Raw genomic sequence first — 11,574 nt, 5'->3', positions numbered from 1 at the left:
CCAGATTCTCACTTTGAATAAAAGACCACAAACATTAATTAACTAAAAATTAACCTTTTTTTTTAAATCCAGAACACTTACTAACAATAATTACCTAAAACATAGAAGGTCTGGGATCCATAAGAGTTTAGTTTAATAATTTCCACTTTAAAAATTGATAACTTTTATTTTAAGTTAATCAATTTGAGAACGAAAATCATTAGAGTCAAGATTAAAGCTACGGTCTACATAATTAAATAAAAATTAAAGATTAAGCTGGAAGATCAAGAATTTACCTAACAGGCTCAAAAAAGCTGCAACAATTCTGATCGTAAGGCGGAGGGGAGGGAGGCGAACGCGAGCTGGCGAGGGGGTCGCGGGAGGAGGGGGAAGGCGGCGAGGCAGGAGGGCATACGGATGATGAGGGAGGAGGAGGGCCGAATGAGAAAGTGAGGGAAGGCAGAGGGGAAAGGGGCAGGAGAGAGGATGCTGGGAGAACACCGTCTCGCAAGCCGTCAGCAGTGGTGGCGCCGGAGGAGAGGTCTTGGCCCAGATTAGGACTAGCTTGAGAAAGTGAATGTGTTTTAAATGGGGAAGAAGGGTAAATTGGGAAGGAATTTCTTGGGTAGCGGGAGAAGGAGGTTGGTTGCACTAATATTTCAAATTAAGGGCTTGGCGTTGGGGTTTATAGTTTTGGGGCTGGGGAGGAGGATGCAGGAGCTAACTATTTTTGGTTCTTCCAAACAATTTTCCCTTAATTTTAAGTCTGCACATCGTATTGCAAATAGACCATCTTAGTATCACTCAATTATAAAGAGATTTCTTGCTGTTCTATTTGTTGTGAATATATTCATTGTAGTTTTACTTGTTGCCAATAGATCCTCTACAGTACTGGCCCAAGTACGAGTATACTCTCTTAATGAACTTTTTCCAACTCTTTTAAAAGTCCAAAAAAGGCAATTTGATGTCTATCCCTACCAATAGAACTATGGGGGAGTATCCTCCACCACAAACATTTTCAATAGTTTTAAGAGTAAAAAAATAAAAAAATCACTCAGGGGTCTATTCACAACAAGTAGAATTACAGTAGTTTGCATCAAATAGAATTATATGGAGGGTTTTTGTGATTGGGTGATATTACAAGAGGTCTGCTCGCAACAAACCCTAAAATTAATATTGTTGCATGCATATTTCAGTGATATGATAGTATTATGATTTAATAAATACTCAGTCAAAGTGAACACCCATCAATATCTGAGCCAATATTGTTACACGCATATTGTGATAATATTATTTTTTTAGTGAATACTCACCATCAATATCATTTGCTAATCATTAACCAAAAATAATATCATTTGCTAATCGGAAACTGAAAAAATTAATGAAAATGGTAATTACATGGAACCCTCTGAAGTTTTCACGTATTATGAAACCCCCAAACGTAGAAAAACCGTTGAGGATATTTTAAAACTTCGTGTTCCTTCTTCCTCTTAACATATACATCCTTTCTTTCAAAGACAAACACATATTTGAAACTGAAAGTAATCCCAAATAAGAGGCTAAATCAAATGCTTTGAAGAGATTATCTTGATCTTCTTCTACTAATTTTCTCTTTGCAATGGTTGTGTACTTAAGTTTGATTTGAAGATAGGAAAAACAAGTATTGCACTAGTTTGTTAAAGAAGAGCAACACTATTGAGGGGGTACTTTGGAGAAAAACATACAAAAGGAATGGGTTTTAACACTTTATTTAACAAAGGAAAATTTTGTAATGAAAATAATGATGTTAGGTGTGGTTTTCTTAGTGAGTGTTTGGCAACTTTGTAAAATTAGCTCAGGACTGACCCAATTTAGTGTTGTTTCTTATTTGTCAAAATTCTGAGATAGATCTAGCCACATTGTTTGTGCCCAAATAGTGTCACTAAACTAGTTTTGTTTTGGACCACGCCCTCGTGGTCCAAAACAAAACTAGTTTAGCAAAAAACTCGGTCACGACTGGTCCTGGCCTAATTTTGCTTTGTTTGCCAAACTGGCCTTTAGACTTTGTTTGGATACCATTGTGTATTTTTTAACAAACACCATGGTATTGTGTTATATGTTTCACATTATATAATATATTTAGTTTCTAATATGTTAGAGTTTATTAATAATAAATTTAAATATTATTTAATATTTATAATATAATAAACATTATTATAATATGAATATATGATTTTTATATTAAGATTTGCGCTGAGCGACAATTAAATTATTTTTATTATTAGCAAAATTATTTTACTTATAATGATATTATATTATTTATTATATAATGATATTAATATTTTATATATTTTTTTTTTTTTTTTATTGCATTTACGTATATAATATACTTATTAAATAACATATTATTTTGATTATTATAATATGTTACGTTATATACCATTTTATAATTACTAATTTATTACACAACTATTTATTAAACAAGTTAATAATATTATAGTATTACAATATTTATAAATATATTATCTATATCATCTATTATACTGCTTATTTATTATCAATAACTTTTTTAGTATAAGTTTATTATATTTTATTATTATTGTATTATTATTATTAATTTAACTATTATATAATATATTAATATTAGTTAATATATTCTATTCCATTACTAGTATAAATATATTATTATAAATATTATATTTATTATTAATATGTTACTGTTTGATATAACATTTTAAGATACTGAATTTAATTACAAACTATTTATTTAAAAGTTAATAATATTATACGGTGATTACTACATATTTTATATATATTATTATATCATTGATTATACTGTTATTTATATATCGATAAGCTTTTTATTCATAAAGTTTAATTTATATTTTATTATTATTTATATTATATTAATTTAACTATATGTATTATATATCTACATTATCAACATATTAAATACTATTATTATTATATAAGATATTTTAATTATTATATTTGTACATATATTTTAACAAATATCTACTAATATATTAGATTAACTATAACATAGATAATGATCACAGATCAAATAACTATATATTAATTACATTTAATATATTATTTTAGATATTACATTAACCACATCTCAAACTGCAAAACCGAAACACCAAACTTAACAACACATAAAGGTGTTTTGCAAATAAGTGTGCGTTTTTTATTAATGATAATTTAGTTTAAAAATCGACAATGATTTCTAAACAGCATCCGTATTTTGTTTTTGGAAAAAACACCAATCGCTTACACAAGAAAACCCTAATGTATCTAAACAAAGTCTTAATAATTTGTTAAACGCTGAATGGTTCCATTATATATATATATAATATATATATATAATATATATATATATATATATATATATATAGTATATACCGTATATATTATATACATATAAATTGTGCATTGCCCCCTGTTTTCACACATAGTTATAGAAATTTATTAAAGCGCATCAAGGGAACTTGGAGGCGATCCGACAAGCTTTGGAGGTTTCCTCTTCAAGTTCCATTGGAGCATCATGCACACGTCCACTAGGGGATAACCCTAGTGTGGTAAGCAATTCTAATTCTGAAAGTGAACTTTCAATTAATGAACTCGCTTGTGCATATGATAGATTAATACATGGCTACACTAAGTTGCATAAAAAATTTATTGACTTAAAAAGCAAACATATTAGTTTGAAATCCGATCATGAGTTGTTATGTGACGCTCCTGGGTTCACGCAAGGCTACAGTCCAAGGTGAAATCAGAGATGTCAAACCTGCCATGCACCCACACTGTGCAATAACAAGTTTCACCAATCACAGTAATATCCTCTAGTGGGATCAAATAAAAGCGTAGGTACAAAACAGGCAAAGAGGTAGAACAATAATAATAGATATAATAAAGAGGATGATATCTCATAAATAAAGGTCATGTCTCAACTGAAAATAAACTGAAATACATATGGAGTCTGAAATAACTCACGATGTCTCAACATGAATCAAAACGGAAAGTTGAACTAAAGCACATTGCCTTTACAAAATGAAACTAAACTCTAAGTCTGAATAAAATTTAAAACTACAGTGGAGCCCCTAGTAAATCTCTCGGGCGGCGACTATGCGAGAACTCCGTCATCCTGCGGCTCTCCGGAACTCCGTCATCCTGCGGCTCTCCGGAACTCCGAGCTACCTGAAAGGGTATTTTTAAAAGAAAAAGAAATAACAACAAGAGCGTCAGAGCGCTACAGCAAGATTACCCCCAACCGCCCCCAGGGAAAGGGCTGCTAGGATGGAGTGGAGGCTCTATCTATTAAGCATAGTCTACCTATATCATTTTTCCCGTATCTAGCGGAATTAATATTCAGACACCTACAAAACAAGACGTAGTACGTCGAGCGAAATAATCCAAACAAGGAAACCCTCATGTATATATCATATGTCCCGAATCGTAAACATCTAAACATTAATACCGAAATAAGAATAAACAATCTAATGAAACCAATAATTAGAGATCCATAACACGAGACTGGTACGTCGAGCGAAATAATCCAAACAAGGAAACCCTCATGTATATACCATATGTCTCAAATTGTGAATCTCTAATCATTAATCCCAACTAAGAAAAAAGAAAAAAAAGACAGTAAAAGAAATAAGATATCAACACATCGTATTTATAATATCTTCCACTATCATTGAGAAGGAGAATAAAATACCAACACATAATTTTGTATACTTTCAAAAGTAACGTATCTCAGTTATATAGTTCACTGATAGGTCGTATTTATAATCGGCATCTATCATACTTAGGCTATCAAGTAATTGTCTCAGTACGACGGACTACCCTATAGGTATCCTGAACTGTGTACACGGCTCATTAGTCTCATCGCGATCTCAGTGCATAACATGAGTGCGGGACGGACTACCAAATAGGCATCCTAGAAATATGGCTCATGAGGCTCATCGCACCCTAGTGCGGGACGGACGGCTAGATCAAGCCTCCTAAAATCCGACTCAATGGCCTGTATATGTGGAATATCGACGCACTACCTCATGTAGTACTGAACTGAGCTCATCAATGATATCCACCTCATATAAATCTTTGTACCTCTGGCATGTCGATGCACTATCCCATATAATACTGAGCTATGCTCATCAATGATAGTTACCTCATGTATAAACCGTGCATATCTGAAGTGTCGACGCACTATCTCATATACTTTAAGCTGTGCTCATCAACGACATCCAACATGTATATGAACTATATCTAATTCAAATATGATTAAATAAAAATTTATCATAATCCCCTTGGGATTCTTAAATGTATTACATAACATATTCATGACTATACGTATAACATCAAGCAGCTCAAAACTCCGCGAACGCACCTCAAAACGGCGCAACACAGCTCCACAAAACGAGCAGGAAAAACAGACATGATATCTGTTAGTAAAACAAGCATATCTTTCTCTAGGAAAACTATTTTTACAAATGGTTTTCTGTTTTGAAAACTAGATTCACACATCTTTCAGATGACATAAGTTTGGTTCAGTTTGGAGTTCATTTGTTATCTCAAATCTTTAGTTAAACATTATATATGTGCAGCCGTTTTTCTACAGGACATGTTGTTAGTAAAAAGATCATATCTTTCTCTATACAAATGATTTTTAAGATTTGTCTTCTGTTTTAGAAACTAGATACATATATCTTTCATTTGGTACTAGTTTGGTTAAATTTAGAGTTTATTTTCTATTTTGAAATCTCAGTTAAATATGATACAATTACTGCAGTTTTCTATAGAAAATATTTATTTAGTACATCACTTAAATTTCTCATATATAAATGAAATTATCAAAAACCCTAATGATCATGATCATGATACTATTATAAACAGCAAGAAAAAAATTACTAATCTAGCATTGGTTTATGTTTTAACATCAAAATTTTAAATTTTATCACATCATGTTAAGATTCAAGCATGAAAACATTTATGTTTTAACATCAAAATTTTAAATTTTATCACATCATGTTAAGATTCAAGCATGAAAACACATATTCAACATCATATTAAGATTCAAGCATGAAAACACATATTCAACATCATATTAAACATCTAACTAGTTATTTAACTATGTGGAACGGTTTGGGTGAAGATAATCTTGCCTTAGACATTGTTCTAAGCCTCTGAAATAACCAAAAACCAAAAAGAAGTACAACCAAGCCGTTTTCCCCTTGCTACACGTTGATGATCTCGCCCTCGTGTCGATATTTGCTTCACAAAGCTCTCAAAATTCTCAACTTTAGGGCTAGGGATTCAGAGAGAGGAAGAGAGGCTGCTAGGGTTTGAAACTCTAATGTAAGGATATTAATTTTCATGAAAACACATGTTTATATATATGCAAACCCAAAATAAACTCGTTTGACCCGAATCAGGAATCCTAATCTGACTTGGAAAATGACCTTCGGTATTTTGGCCATAACTTTCACGTCCGACTTCGGAAGATACCTACAACTTTTGTTTTTTAAGTTTTTCCAAATTCCAACTACATCTATGAGAAAAATACAAAATCTCTCCACAAATCATAAATTTCCAGATTTATACATCGAGCATGAATTGTGCATTTGATCTTATATATATACATATATACATTGAATTGATCTCAAACCAATTCCTAGCATACTCAAACATCATAATATATTATTTATAAATATATAACATATTTATTATTATTTATCATAAAATATTTAAATATTTGGGGTTTTACATTCTTCTCCTCTTAAAAGAATTTCGTCCTCGAAATTAAGAACGCATACTTAAGCAAATAATAATACTAGAAAAGCACGTAGAGGGTCTAATTTAACCTACAAACATAAACATCTCAGAATATTTACTCTTGATAAGCATATAGGGATATTTATATTTAACAATCCAGGATGACTATATTCCCACTCAACCCTTAATCGAATGGAACTAGTACGTCGGACGAAAAATCCAAATAAGAAACCCCCCATATATATACCATGTGTTCCAAAAGATTAAGAATTAAGCGGAAATATCCTCATTCTAGCATTAAATCTAAATATAACCACACAAATAATCACACACATAAATCAATCCACTTCCTCAATAGGTGCAGGAAGTCGCGCGACATAACATATTTACGCTCCCGAAAATCATCTTCGATGTTTACACTTAACCATCTAAAATGTAAATACCCCCACTTAACACCTAACTAAATGGAACAAGTACATCGAGTGAAAAATCCAAACAAGGAACCCCTCATATATATACTATATGTTCCAAGTACTTAGGAGATAAGTGGTAATACTCTCATTTTAGTGTTAAGTATAAACATCACCATACAGGTAACCATAAGCCATAAACAAGTCATACAAAAATTTAATTTACTAGATCAAACAGATGTGGGTAGTCGCGATGTATACCCTCCTCGCGCTCCCAAGAACCTCCTCAACTCCTTTCCGGTTTCGCTGAATTGCCACAAAGGAAAAACATCTTGTTTCTAAATTTCTTGTCTTCTCTAGCAAGCATACAAACTTGGATTTCGATCGTAGTCAGATCATTCTAAAGCTAAATCTTCAGTGCGTTCATCATTCGCTGCTGCTCTACATCATGAAAGTGCTTCCCAAGCATAGAAACATGAAATGCATTGTGTATACTAGACATCGAAGCTGGAAGATCTAGTCTGTATGACATAGCTTCAATGCTCTCTAAAATCTGATACGGTCCAATATATCTCGGCGTAAGCTTTTTCTGTCTCCCGAATTGCTAAACACCTTTCACATGCGATACCTTCAGCCTAACTGAATCTCCAATCTGAAACTCCAAGGTTTTTCATCTCTTATTAGCATAGCTCTTTTGCCGACTCTAAACGGCTAGAATCCGATCTCTGGTCAATGTTACTTCCTCAGTAATCTGTCTCATAAGCTCTGGCCCAAGTATTAAACTCTTCTCCGGCTCTACCCAACATATAGGCGATCTGTAAGGCCTCCCGTACGCTACTTCATACGGGGTCATACCGATTGTCACTTGATAATTATTGTTCTAAACGAACTCTATCAATGAAATATGATCCTCCCAGCTACCTTGAAAATCAAATAACACAAGCCCGCAATTTGTTTTCCAACATCTGATTTACTCTCTCCGTCTGACAACCTGTCTCAATTTGATACTGTCGTATCTGGAACTCCACGAAGTTGAATAGTCTCCTGAATAAATATCCTCCCTGGAATAAAATGTGCTGACTTTATCAGCCTATCAACTATCACCCCAAACCGAATCATTCTCTTTCTTCGACTTCGATAACCCTAAAATAAAGTCCATAGAAATGTCCGCCCACTTCTACTCCGAAATGGGTAAAGGCTGATGTGTTCCTATCGGTCTCTGATGTTCCGCCTTTACTCACTGACAGGTAAGATACTTAGCTACATACTCTGAAATCTGTTAGACCCTAGAGGGTGGTTATTAGGGTCTTATGCTAATCTAATCCGATTTTATACCAATTAAAAACTAATTAACAAGTTATCCTAGCAAGTATGAAATACAACAAGATATATGAGCTAGGATAAGCAATAAGAACAACAAGATATATCCTAACAAAGAGATATAGGCAATGTATGTGCAAGGATATAAAACTAACACAAGGGTAAACAATATGAACTAGATAGTGAATGAAATAAATGAGCAATGCACAATTTGTGATATCAGATAAATGCAAAAGCAAATGCGCCAATGACAAACTCAAATACACTCAAATGATCACGGAGTTCGGACCTTCCGTCCTACGTCTCCGCTCCCCACTCCCGGGGAGAAATACACTATCACAACCCGGTTTGGAAGCCGAAACTTCTACACACTCGGTTTACAAGTTCACCGAAAACTCTCACACAACAAACACTATGCAATCACACTCTACACCCACACAAGTGTTGGACCTAGCCGTGTCTCCCTCAAGTGCTCGGTTACAACCTCCCTAGACTCGTCAACCGACGTCACTCCTCTTAGAACGATCCCCGACTCTCACCACACACTCCTCTCGGTGTACAAGTGTATTAACAAAGTGATCTCACAATAGGCCTCACATCCACCAATAATTGTTTGTTCCTCTTCACTATGAATGAGAAAGCAATGACAAGCTCAACACTCGAATGTTACAACAGCCTCTCACCAACCCAAATATATATGAACTGCAAATAGCACATAAGCTCAACGTGTGGGGCGTCGGTCGCGTGCTGTGTTTAAGCAATGAGTAAAAATCACAATCTAAACCTCAATATAAAGTAGGCTTAATTTAGAAATGATACCAACAAATAATTATAAATAAAAGCTAGAGTTGAGTTTTAGGGAAACTTCTCTTAGATGACAAGAGAGAGAGAGAACTGGATTTTAATACCCAATACATACAATTGATAATCTTCGCTGACAAGCTCTTGTAAAACTTTCTTCTATAAACCAACGGCCTTAAACAAGCTTAAAACAAGCTTAAACTTTTTTAAAAACTCTTTAAAACATTCTCTTGTTATCTCTAGAAGCTTGAAGAGTAAAAAGGGCGTATTTATACAAACACCAAAGCCAAGAGAAAGCCAAAGAAAAAGACCAAAAACCACACGCTGCAACAGGCTCTGGAAACGTAGCAGCGTTGGGACTGGATCTGACAGAAAAGCGGAGGTCGACCGCGAGCAACAAAAAACAACAGAAAACTCCAGAGAGTTCGACGGTCGACCGTGACGGTCGACCGCGAGAAATTTTCAGCCGACGGTCGACCGTGGTAGTCGACCGCGAAAGTTTCTGCTGCCCACTATGCAAAGGACTCAGGCGCGGTCGACCGTGGCGGTCGACTGTGAACTGATACATGAAAATAAAGTTCTGAAAACTATTTTTCTGAATTTAAAACACTGTTTAAAATATCAAATAAATTTTAAAAAATATAAAACTTTGAGGAATGATTGTAGACATGATAATAAATATGCTACAATGACTGGTTTCCAAAAAGGACTTCCCAAATGAAAAATATCATTATTTTACAAAATAGGCCAAAACATAAAAATGTAAACATGTGAATTTTGACATTTTGGCTAAACCATATTTTGAAACTTTACACAATGATTATGTAGACTTAATAAAATATGTATATGATTATTGTTAAGTCCAAAAACTAAGAATACAATATTTTTACAAATATAATAGAAAATGAAACATTTGAGTATGTATATGAAAATATATTTGTTTCATATCTAAGTAGTTAAACCAAATCACAATGATAAATATGAAATATGTAATTTCATATTTATAAACATGAAAACCCAAAACCATGCATGTATATATATAACTATATATATACGTAGAAACCAAATACGTGTGTGTATATGATATTGAGCTTAAGGTACTTAACACACATAATATAAAACCTAAACTAAGTTACCCAAGCTAGATCTTGATCTTCAATAAGCTCGACTTGGTACACTTGCGGATGAAGCTTGAACTTGGATCTTGAACTTGAATTGTACATAGCTTCACCTACTATTCCGCCAACCTCCATTAGATATTATCGTTGAAGCTCTATTCCATCCATCCTCCAACTTGTTGTTTGTCTATAATAAATAAGAAAATACAAATACTAGACAAATAATATTAGTGGTAAATTATTTGTTAAACATCATCAAAACAAGAAGGCCAACAATCTCCCTCTTTTTGATGCTGACAAACAATTTACAAAAAGGATATATGCATGAAAGGGAATGAATATATAAATTATAATTCACATGCATATAAACAAGAAAGAATATACTCACAATATTTCTCCCAATATACTCATAATATTTCTTCCCCTTTGACAACATCAGAAAGGGAACAAAAGAATTAAGAGAGTGAAAGCTCCCCCTACAAATAAGCATGGGTGGGTATAAAATAAGTATAGGGATTGCTCCCCCTATTAAAATGCCTTAATAAATATATGCAATGAATGCTAAGGCATACATATGTGAGCAAGCATAGATGGAAAGTAAAAATGCCTTAATAAATATATGCAATGAATGCTAAGGCATACATATGTGAGCAAGCATAGATGGAAAGTATGCTAAACACTCCTCACATACAAAAAGACAATGAAGACACATATAAATATGTCATTATGAAGATAGTGTCTCATTACACTAATATAAAAAACATGTATAAAATAGATTTATGAAATAAAAAGAAAAAGAGCATGAGAATCATGCAAAATGTTTTCAAATGAAAACAAATCAATCAAATAAAATCATAAATCACAAGTAAATCATACAAGAACATAAAACCAAATCATCATTGATTTTCAAAAATCAAGAGAGGCAACTATATCTAGCTCTTGAGCTAGTAAGAACGCTAAAAATCTTGGTTTAAAATTTAAATTTGTTTTGGTACCCAAGAACTCTTGGTACCAAAAGATTTAGGGACATGACCCCTATCATTAAAGCTCAAAGCCTTAGGGTTATGAACCCTCTTAGGCATATATGGTGCACTAACATGGTCAAAACAATATTCATTCAAATGACCCTTCCGATTGTAATTTGTGCAATGAAAGAGATCCATTTGTTTTTGTGGACCATTAGCTCG

This window comes from Asparagus officinalis, chromosome 3 (assembly GCF_001876935.1).
Source record: "Asparagus officinalis chromosome 3, Aspof.V1, whole genome shotgun sequence".
NCBI classification, from domain to species: domain Eukaryota; kingdom Viridiplantae; phylum Streptophyta; class Magnoliopsida; order Asparagales; family Asparagaceae; genus Asparagus; species Asparagus officinalis.
Note: the sequence above shows the minus strand (reverse complement) of the source record.